This window comes from Protopterus annectens, chromosome 13.part0, assembly GCF_019279795.1.
Source record: "Protopterus annectens isolate FY-2018-M chromosome 13.part0, PAN1.0, whole genome shotgun sequence".
Classification (NCBI taxonomy): domain Eukaryota; kingdom Metazoa; phylum Chordata; order Ceratodontiformes; family Protopteridae; genus Protopterus; species Protopterus annectens.
This window is the reverse complement of record NC_056747.1, coordinates 1,216,051,604-1,216,063,259: the sequence shown is the minus strand read 5'-3', so window position 1 is coordinate 1,216,063,259 and position 11,656 is coordinate 1,216,051,604.

Below are 11,656 nucleotides of genomic sequence, written 5' to 3'. Positions count from 1 at the left end.
GACTGGATGTGCTCGATAGACCTCAAGGATGCGTACTACCACATTCTGATGGACAGATAATCCAGAAGGTTCCTCCGCTTTCGGCTGGGAGCCAGCCATTATCAGTTCAGGGTCCTACCCTTCGGTCTCACCACAGCCCCCAGGGTGTTCACCAAGGTCATGCCAGTTGTAGTGGCCCATCTGAGGCTTCAGGGAATACAGGTCCCTCCGTACCTGGATGACTGGCTCCTAACCGCCCCCACCAGGCATCAACTCTGCTCAGGCATCAACTCCCGTCACCTAGGGATCACAATAAACCACCAGAAATCCTCCATTCAACCTACTCAAATTTTGGAATTCATAGGGGCCAGGATAGACACTACTCAATCCAGAGTCTTTCTGACAGTGGACAGACTTCGCAGTCTAAGCCTTCACATTCTAGACCTCTTACAGTCATCATCCCCCCCAGCAGAACTAGTCCTGAGGGTTCTGGGATCCATGGCAGCGGCCATCAATCTGTCACCCTTCTCTCGCCTGAAGATGAGAATCCTTCAATGGACATTACAAGTTCAATGGTCCATTCTTTTTCACCCCCTGTCTACACCTATTCCCCTCAGCAGGATTTACAGGGAGTCTCTTCTTTGGTGGCTCCACTCCAGAGATCTTCGACAAGGCCACCCCTTTGTTATACCCCCTCCCCAAGTCACGGCGACCACGGACGCATCTCTCCTCGGGTGGGGGGGGCATTGCATGGGCAGATCCGTCCAAGGCATGTGGACTTTCACAGAAACCTCACTGCATATCAGTGTCCTGGAGATGAGGGCGGTGCTTCTAGCGTTGCAGGCTCTCCATCCCCTTCTCCCTCCAGGAACTATTGCACTTCAAACAGACAGCATGTCGGTAGTCTGGTACATAAACAAACAGGGGGGAACCAGATCCTATCCACTTTGCAGGGAGGCAATGAGAGTATGGGAATGGGCGATATCCACCAACCGCTTTCTCATAGCAATGCACATCCCTGGTCGGTCAAACATCTTGGCGGACCGGTTGAGTCGAACGATCCTCTCACCTTACGAGTGGTCTCTGAATCCAGCAGTAGCGAAACAAATCTTCCTCCAATGGGGTCAACCTTGCTGCGATCTCTTCGCCTCACCTTCGAACACAAAGTGCAGTGAGTTCTTCACTCTGATTCCCCCACCAGGGGAAGCCCCCAGAAACGCTCTAGTTCATGCTTGGCCATCCAGTCTTCTGTATGCTTATCCTCCTCTTCCATTGATGACATAATTCTTGCAGAAAGCTTGTCAGTTGAGGAGCAGAATTATCCTCATACCCCCATTCTGGCCTCATCAAACCTGGTTCCCTTACCTGCGGTCTCATCTAGTACATCCTCCCTGGATCTTAGATCCCAGTCTGGATCTGATCTCTCATCCTTAAGGATTGAAGACCCCCGACTTGGGCTACCTCAAGCTCTCAGCTTGGTTGATCCAGTTCCCTTAATGGTTAGGACTCCCGGTATATCTTCCTCTGTTAAGGCCATCCTGGTGGCCGCCCATAAACCGTCTACCAGGAAAATCTACAAGAGTAAATGGAAATGTTTCTCTGTCTGGGAGCACAGGAACTTGGACCCCTTCACGGCTCCTATCCCAGCAGTTCTAGACTTTCTTTCTCATAACTTTGATCAAGGAGCTAGTGCTTCTACTATTAAAGTTCAGTTGGCAGCTATTTCCCACTGCCGCATTGGAAACAGTTCAGGGCCCCTAGCATCCTCCAAGATATGTAAAACATTCATGAAAGGAAACTTTTTGTTAAGACCCCCTATTAAAGATGCAGTGCCTCCATGGGATCTTACCCTAGTTCTTCAAGCTCTGACTGGGCCTCCTTTCGAACCCGCGGCTTCAGTCGACTTAAAATATGTATCTTGGAAGACGGCCTTCCTGATTGCCATTACTTCTGCTAGGAGGATATCGGAGCTTCACGCTCTTTGCAGTAAGCCTCCATACATCATCTTTCATAAAGACAGGTTCTCCCTCAGGACTAATCCCTCTTTTCTGTCCAAAGTGACTTCAGAAGCCAACATCAACCAATCCATCAATCTACCTGTCTTCTTTCCAAATTTCCAAAACAAAGGAGAATACAGACTTCATTGTCTGGATGTTCACAGACAGTTACGTTTTTACTTAAACAGAACAGCAGATCTTCAAAAATCTGATCAACTTTTTGTTTCCTTTGCAAAATCCTGTCTGGGGAAGCCAGTTTCTAAAGTAACCTTAGCTAGATGGATTTCCCAGTGCATTCTCCAAGCATACAAAAGGTCTGGTCGTCCTGAGCCCCTGAGAGTGCGAGCCCATTCTACCCGATCTATGGCTACTTCTGCTGCTTTCTGGTCAAGGGTTTCTTTGGATGACATTTGCTCAGCAGCTAATTGGGCTTCCTCTCATACCTTTATTACACACTATAAATTGGATTTAATATCCAGAGGACGTGCATCGTTCGGCTCCACAGTGTTCTGGAATATCCTTCCATTAGGGCCTCCCAAGTTGCTGGTAGCTGGGGACTCTGTACCACAGCTTACTGAGCAAATGAAGTTAACTACTTCAGATAAAGAAGTTATGTACTCACCATAACGTTCCATCTGAGTAGCTAACTTCATTTGTCTGCATCCGACCCTCCCACCATCCACCGGACCCTTAGTCTGTTATTAAAGGATCAGGATATGTCCTTGTTCGGTTGACATCACTGGAATGCATTGTAATCCTTTCCCAGGTTATAGAATTTCCTATTGCCTTTTTTTTCCGGCAAACGCGATCTGAGGGTTAGAGGGAGATGGCAGGGCATTATGGGTAGGGAGGAGGAGCTTGGAGCTCAGATCTTTTAGCTTGGGAAGCTGCCAGCTCAGATCCGAATCGGATCCGATACCCACAGGTTGCAGACAAATGAAGTTACCTACTCAGATGGAACGTTATGGTGAGTACATAACTTCTTTTTCTTTGTCAGTTGTAATAGCCAAATCTCAACCCAGGTCTGCCATTCAAAGTGCAAGCACCTCAACAGGAATTGCATGCAGACACCTCAGACAATGCATGGGGAACATGGCCAGGTAACCTGAGAGTTCATGGGCAGTAGCCTTCAAATCTAAGATCAGAACACATCAGTACAAAGGAAATGTGAGCACTAATCCAGGCCCTGCAAGTCTTCTCCCACTCCTGGAATCCAGGTCCCGTAAGAGTACTCATAAGATAACACAACTGTCATGTGGTACATATGCAAGCACAGGGGAACCACATCCTATCAGCTGTGCAGACTGGCTCTGTTGGCATGGGATAAGGCCACAAAAGCAAACCTGTTCCTCCAAGCAGATTTACATTCCCCTCACAGGACAATGTTCTGGCAGACTTTCTAAGCAGATGGAGAAAGTTCCATGAATAAATGATAAACAAGGCTATTCCTAGACATTTACTTATCCTTTTTTGACCGAGTTAGTCCCACTAGGCTAGTCACCTGTTTTCAGGGGACACCCAAGATGGTATTTATACTACTGACAGAAATTTGGCTAGGATATCTGGGAACTTAACCTACTCTTTTCGATAGCTGTTGTGGGATCTTTCATATCCACCCGAGTTACCACTGACTCAAGCAGATTGTGCCTTGGTTTAATATCTCATTCAAATGCCTGCACATTCAGGAGTGCAACAGTTCATAAGGACAGTGTGTCTTTGAGGGCCAATATCTACTTTATGCCTAAAGTTGTAAATGAACGGTCTCTCAATCAGGCAATAAATCTTCCCACTTCTCTAATCCACAAAGGAAGAAATGATTCTACATTCTCTTGATGTTTAGAGACCATTCTGCTTCTAACTGTATAAGACAGGCTATCCGCATGTCTGACCAAATTTTTTATTTGCAAAATTACAAGTTAAAAAAAAAAACAGTTTCTAAGAAAGCTTTTGCTAACAGGATTTCTAAATCCATTGCTTTTTGCTATACTTAACATGGCAAATCCTTACCTTTTCCAGTAAAGGCAGTGACCTCATCTGAAGTCTTTTACAAGGGTATTGACTCTAGAACAATTCTAGAAGCTGCTAAATCATCTTCTGTGCATACCTTTACCTATTATTACAGAGTGAATGCCTTTTCCAAAGCCAGTGCTGCCTTTGCCAGGTCAATCCTCTCTGGATTAATGGACAAGTCTATTTTTCATCCAGCCTCCCTTCACACTTCATAAACTGTGGGAATCACACAACAGTTTGGAATACTACAACAGTGATCCAAGGAAGGACAGTGTACAGTTGTGTAAGCACTTACCATAACAGTAGATTTCCTACTGATCACCGTTACAGTATTCTCTCCCACCCTATTTTCCATCGTCTCGGATTCTTACTTCTTTTTCCTCAAGTATCAAGCAGGACCACTGTTTTTTCTGATTCTCCCCTTAGCTGACCAATTTATTTTCTCAGGCCACTACAGCCTTACTGGCTTGGAGATAGAGTGAGGATTTATGCTCAAATAGAGTGAGGATTTATGCTCAAATATCTGCTTGCATATCTTTATGCCTGCAGGCTTAGGTCATACATTGAACATATGGCTGTAGGGACAGTTTTGACCTTGGCACCTGAGCTGGACATCCAGATAATTTGACAAGATAACACAGCAGTATGGAATACTGCAACAGTGATCAGTAGAAAATGTACTGTTATAAGTCTTACCAGTAGGGTAGCTAGGGCAGAGCAAGAGGGGCAGCTGGCCCAGGAGCAAAGTGGGAGAGTGCAATCAGCTGATCCCATTCTCTAATACAATACCAGCCTGGTATCGCATATGTGGGTCAAACCTGACTGCTCCATGTGTGTGCTAAATTGTATATTTTATAATAAGATTTTTTTTAATAAAACATAAGCACTGTAGTGCTCTGTCTAGACAGGGTATAAACTGTAGCAACCGGTTGCTACAATTTAAAAGAAGAAATATATATATATTTTTTTAAATAAAACTGAGGTGGGTTGGGGGTAGGGCAAAGAAACAGGACCTGAATGGCTGGGCAGGAAGGGGTGGGCGTGTTGTGCATCTGGTGTGCCAGTAGAAGGAATGCGTGTTGTTTTTTTTTTTGCTTTTTAAAAGAAGAGTTGGGAGTAAGATACATTAGTAAAGTGGGGTTTTTTTCTCTTCACTTGAAAAGCTGAGGGGGTAGGGCACTGATTGCGCTACCTACATTTCTGAGTATTACACAACTGTACTTTCTAGGCTTACAACTTTTGAAGCTACTACATACTTTAACATCAAAACTAATAAGACACGCTCCCACATACTGCCTCAGAGGCATAAACCCCTATGTAACTCACTGGATAGCCAGCTGGCTCATTACAGACAGGACCCATGAAGTTAGGACTAAAGAGATCACCACCACAAAGAATCTGGTCACTAGTGGAGTACACCAGGATACTGTGTTGTGTACTCTTATCTTTGTAATCTATTTTTTGGAAGTCTAGGCTAGTTTCAAGGGCTTCTGGCTTGCCAAGTTTGCAGATGATTGCAGGCTAGGAATAATCATAGAACACCCAAGATACTAACATCTTGTAGAAAGATCTAACTCGGAGAAATAAAATGATGTCAAAGCCATGGCTTAAAACTCAATGCCAACAAGTGCATAATACCTTTTGGAAAGTCAGTCACACAGGAAAACTACTTCGATGATAAAATACCCCTGAAATTAGACACTATTTAGGCATTTGAGGTCTCATGCGGATAGTTACCTGGCTTTTGACCAACATGTTTCTAAGGTTATAAACAGTAATAAAAATAAAAAAGGGAGCCAGCAAGGCAGTATTTGCGTGAAACACAAGTTTATTTAACATTAAATACTGTTAAAGTAAAAACAACTAAGTGCTTTTGCCAAGAAATATGAATTGGCTTAATCAGAGTAATTAAATTATGATGTAACTTCCTTTATATACTCTAATTACGTAAGCAATTGTTCATGATTTTGCTTGCATCAATGAAATTACCCTGACTAAACTTAAAGGCATACTTCCCCTGAGTATGTAATATACAAAGTAACATGCTATAAACCACAATGATCAATACATTCAAATAAACTTGTGTTTCATGCAAATACTGCCTTGGTGGCTTGCTTTTTTATTTTTATTACTGTTTACAAGTTTTTGAGCCATTTGGCTTGTTTTTTTGGTGTATGTTACTAAGGTTGTAAGAAACTCATTCAGTAACTTGGCTTTTGACCAACATGTTTCTAAGGTTGTAAGAAACTCGTTCTGTGTCACTCAACGTACAAGTATCTACATGACATCTAGGTCCAGGGAAGTCATAGTGACACTGTACCATCAGACCAGTCATTGAGTATAATGCTATATGGAGTGACTGGAACATCCACAGAGTTCCTCACAAAAAGAATACAGGGTATAAACGCAATGTCCTGTGCAGATCACCTCTGAGCCCTATCTCTATAATCTTGTTTCCTACAGACTGCTGAAAGGCAATTTATGCTGGGCATACAAGGCATCATTGTATCCCACTCTGGACCGGAACAGAACTACTAGATCTAAGAATTTAAACTTTGCTTCCAACTTCAATAGGTCACGTTGGAGGGACAGGTATGTATCTCAGAGAATTCCCAGTGATCAACAAACATACTGCCTTACTGGCATATCGTTAAGAGTGTCCTGCTACCCTTCCTCTGGCACTCTGTCAAAACTCAGAACTCCTTCCACTGCCTGTCAGTGAAAGTAAAGGACTGATCACCTGGCAGGAACAGGACAGCCCTTCACCCTTGTAGAACCATTTCAGTTTTCTTGTGTGACAGAGAAAGATTTCTTGGGCTACTGCTTCTCTCTGTCTGGGTGATATCACCTGCAGAACTTAGATAAGAAACTCCTTTTGGATTTTATTTCTTCCCGCTGCTGTTTTTGTAAGTGATTGAATAGAATATTATGCTGAGCTGCTTATTTTTTCTTGTGAGAAATTGATTTATTGTTTAGTATGCTTTATCTTACGTAAGCTCTTCCTGAGTTTCTGTGGGTTTTTAACCCTTTTTAAGTGTCGATGTCTATTTCTGAATTTTGAATTGAGTTTCTACACTAAGGACTTTTGTTTTAACAAGAAATATCTTAACTGAATTGTCACTTATGACACAGGCAATCATACATTTATATAAATGAAAAAAAAATGTATTGACCTATTTTCAGTTGCAAACATACATCACATTTAATCTTCTGTAAAGTCACTGTCAATCAAACATTACATATCTCATTCAATTCCTGCCGTCCCTTAAACCTGATCCCTCCAAAACAGTCTGCATTTATTCCCACAATTCTCATTTTTTCTATGTAATTTGCTCCTGCCTTTTTCTAAAGATCACACTTCCTTTTATTTCTGTTACTGTATTCACTACATGTAGTTGGGTTGGTTTAGACTTTGATTACCATTTTCTAGTAATTGCTTTTTTTGGCAGCTACCAGAATTAAACTCCGTAAGGCCTTACTATGTATAGACAATTCAGATTCTGTATCACAGCTCAAAAAATAATTTCCTTAGTTACACCAATTTTGCTTACCCAGTATTTCTGACAGAATAGTCTGCAGGAAATTTTTAAGTCTGCCAACTCATTACACTCCAAAAAATATATTCTCTATTACTTGTGTCTTTTCCATCACACTTCCAACACTTGCAAGCTACCCGAGGAAAATTCTTTGGAGTCTAATTGAGGTATAAAAATACCTATGCAAACACTTCCTAGCAAAAATCCTAAATCTTCTAGACTTTGAATATGTGGGAGCCATACATATGTTCTGCCATTGTTTCTAATCTATTTAATCTCTCTTCTCAACCTTCTTAACCTTCTCTGGTGGATTCTTATAGTTATCGTGCAGTATTTTATATGTCCTACTAATTATCCATTTTTTAACAGCAGCTTCTGCTCTAGATCATAGTAAAAATTCTACCAGTGCTGGTCTTTCACTTAGGATCCCCTTATTACTTTCTCTTTGTCGAGAGTCTGATATTGATCCTTGATAGAGAAGGCAATCTCTAGCCTGAAGTCCTATTATTCTTGGCCTCTTCCCATTCTATTGCTTTTCCCTGTCTAATTATTTCCACCCAGTATCTTGGTTCTTTTGCCAGTTTTCTCCAGTAAAATACAGCCCCTTCTTGTCTATTCTCTATACCGCTAATTGCAGTCATCCCTTTTAACAGCATCACCTTTCTCCATTATGATGTTGGTTTAGTTCTTAGACTACTTTCTGCAATTTTATGAATATAATATTATTTAAGAATGTATGGTTATTGCTATTGTCCTTAAGGACCTGCATCCAAAAATCAATTCTCTCCTTACTTCTGGAGTCCCCCACCCATTTCATCATCATCATCATCCCTTTCCACTTGGAATTATAGGTTTCTCATTGTGTTATGTATAGGAGCCTTAACTGTATAGCTCAAAAATACCCTACAAATTAGGTAATCCTAAACCACCTTGTTCTATTGGAAGGATCAGCATACCCCACTTGACTCTTGCCCTCTACCCTTCATGATAAAATTCTTCAGCTGTCTATTAATTGCTGTCCACAACTTCTCCGCTGGTTGATAAAAATATGCCTAACCTGTGTATAAAACTAAAGGGACTAAAAACATTTTCACTGCTTTTATCTTGCTAACCATATCCATAAAACAGAGCTTTCAGTTTCTCAGTTTTTGTTTTATATCTTTTATTTAGTCACTTCTCATATATCCTTAGCTGCCATAACAGAATCCCTTTTAAGCCATACTCCTAAGTACTTCAGTTAATCATGTCCCCATAAACATCGGTATTGCTGAATTAATTTGTTTGTGGGTGTACATAGTTTACAGCTATTGCTTTTGTTTTATCCTCATTAATTTTGTATCCTGAAAAGACTTGAAACTAAGAATGTTCCACAACAATGAAATGTCCTTTTCTGGTTTTATCATTTACAAAATAATAGCATCTCCATATAAAGCCAAATTTTCTTGATTATCATACCAGCTGTAGCCTTGAATTTCTGAGTCCCTTATTTATTTTGCCAATGGTTCTAAATGTACCACAAATGAAGGGGAAGAGGACATTGCCTGGATCCTCCATTAAAACAGAACTTAACAGAGAGGACCCCCCCACACACACACACACACTCCATCTCTCACTTTAATTTTCATCTCTGGTCCCTCAGATATCCTCCTAATTAACCTTATTATTGTGTTAGGGAATGTAAATACTTCCATTACCCAACTCATAAGATCCCAGCTTACTCTGTCAAATGCTTTCTTTGCATGAAGGCCTTCCACAACAGTGATATTTTCTTGCATTCTGCTTCCCTCTGGATCATCATTGTTCTATTAATGTTGTCAAATGTTTGCTTCTCCTCCACAAACCCACATTAATCCATATATATCAATTTTGGCATCACCTTTGCCATTCTTTTAGCCATTATAGACATAAACACTTTATAACTGTGGCTTAGAATTGAAAGGGGCCTATATGAAGCTGAATCTGACGGGTCTTTTATCATATTTAGGTATTACAGCTACCACAGCTTTCTTCTATGATGTTGGTGCTTCTTCTCATCTTAAAATACTGTTAAACAAAATCTTCCATTTGTACTTTTTCTAGATTTCCATGTTTCTCTACTTTATGCAAATTTTCATAACATTTCTGAAATATTTCTAATACCTCTACAGGACCGCTGGTTATTTCCTTCTTATAGGCACCAAAGCTTGGCAACAACCCTTTCTACTTTCTCTCGCCTGAGCCATTGAACAGCTGCTTGCTTAAAAGAAGTCTTTCTGAACTCAAGCATATTATCCAAGTAGTCCCTTATTTTTGCTTTAGCACTTTGAGTTGCGACTCTTCTTGTTTTCTGAGATTCCCCCTATTCTGCAATACGGTAACCTTTGTCAGTCTCTCTAAATAATTATTGTTACTTCTTAACCATATTTCTTTTATTTCTACCCTGTTTTTAAACTCTACTTTCATTTTATCCCACTCCTAGCTATATTTTCTGAAGAAATTTATAACTCCTGAATAATTTGTGATACTCAGTCTTTAAATTCCTCTCTGTTTAACAGATTGGTGGGAAAGCACCAGTGTCTCATTTATTTCATTACCCTGCATTTTTAGTTTAGTTATTATTGACACATGATCTGGAATGGCACACCTCATCACAAAAGGTTTCTCATCCAGAAAAAAAGAGGTCATTGTTCCCCTCTACTTATCACTCATTAGACCCATTATAGAGTACAATGCCACTTTTGGTATGTACCTCACAAGACATCTACATCAACTGGAAAGGTCGCAGAAACACCTCACAAAGAGGATTACCAGCCTCAAACAGATGCCCTACGCAGACCATCTCAAAAAACTCCAGCTTTACTCCGTCGCATATTGCCTACTCAGAGGTGATCTCTGCCAAACATACAAAGCTATGTCAAACCCAGAGCTGTTGGACATGCTCTACTTAAAGAAATCCCAATCCCTCTGAGCTACACGCTCTAGAGACCTAAACCTTGTCACCACAATAAACACAACATGCCGAAGGGATAGATTCCTGTCCCAGAGACATCCCATACTCTGGAATAAACTACTTATCTATATCAAACAAACCTCCTCACAAGACATCTACAACGGGAAAGGCCACAGAAATACCTCACAAAGAGGATTACTGGCCTCAAACAGATGCCCTACGCAGACCGTCTCAAAAAACTCCAGCTTTATTGTTGCATATCGCCTACTCAGAGGCGATCTCTGCCTAACATACAAAGCTATGTCAAGCCCAGAGCTGTTGGACATGCTCCACTTAAAGAAATCCCAATCCATCCGAGCTACACGCTCTGGGGACCTAAACCTTATCACCACAATAAACAGAACATGCTCATGCTGGAGGGCTAGATTCCTGTTCCAGAGACTTCCCATACTCTGGAACAGACTACCTATCTATGTCAAACAGAGCTCCTCATTAGCACTCTTCAAGAAAAATCTTGATTGGATGGGAGATAGGAAATTCACCCCGGGGATCACTTCTGTGGCTCTGCTCACCAGGGGCACAGGAAAATAATTTTCTTGGGTGGTGAAAGCCAGGGTACATTTTTGGCTAGGCTTATATAGGCCCTAGGGCCAATAGCCTAGTACCGTCCTATGAACCTAATAGTTATTGGATGCATATCAAAACTTTCAATGAAATGCACATGTTCCTGTGAAATGTAATAGGTTCATACTAGGCTATCTGCCCTAGGGCATTTATAAGCCTAGCCAGAATGTGTTTGGCTTTCGCCACCCATTTTAAATTAATTTTGCTATGCCCTTTTTCGAGGTTAGTATACTGTGCCTCTGTCTAACAGTGACACTGAAGTGATACCCGGGTTAAACCTACGATCTCCCATCCGCTCATCAAGATTCCTCTGCCTAACCTGGACTGGGATTTTATTCCAGAGTGAAGGGAGCCTCTGGGTTATGAATCTGTCCCTCCAGCATGTCCTATTTATTTCAGTGCTCTCGAGCGCGTAGCTCGATGGGATTTAGATTTTCTGAGGTGCAGCATGTCCATTAATTCTGATTTGGACATGGCTTTATACATCAGGCACAGATCGCCCCTGAACAGGTGGTATGCCACTGAGTAGAGCTGGAGTTTCTTTAACCGGGCAGCATATGGCATCTGTTTGAGCCCTTTGA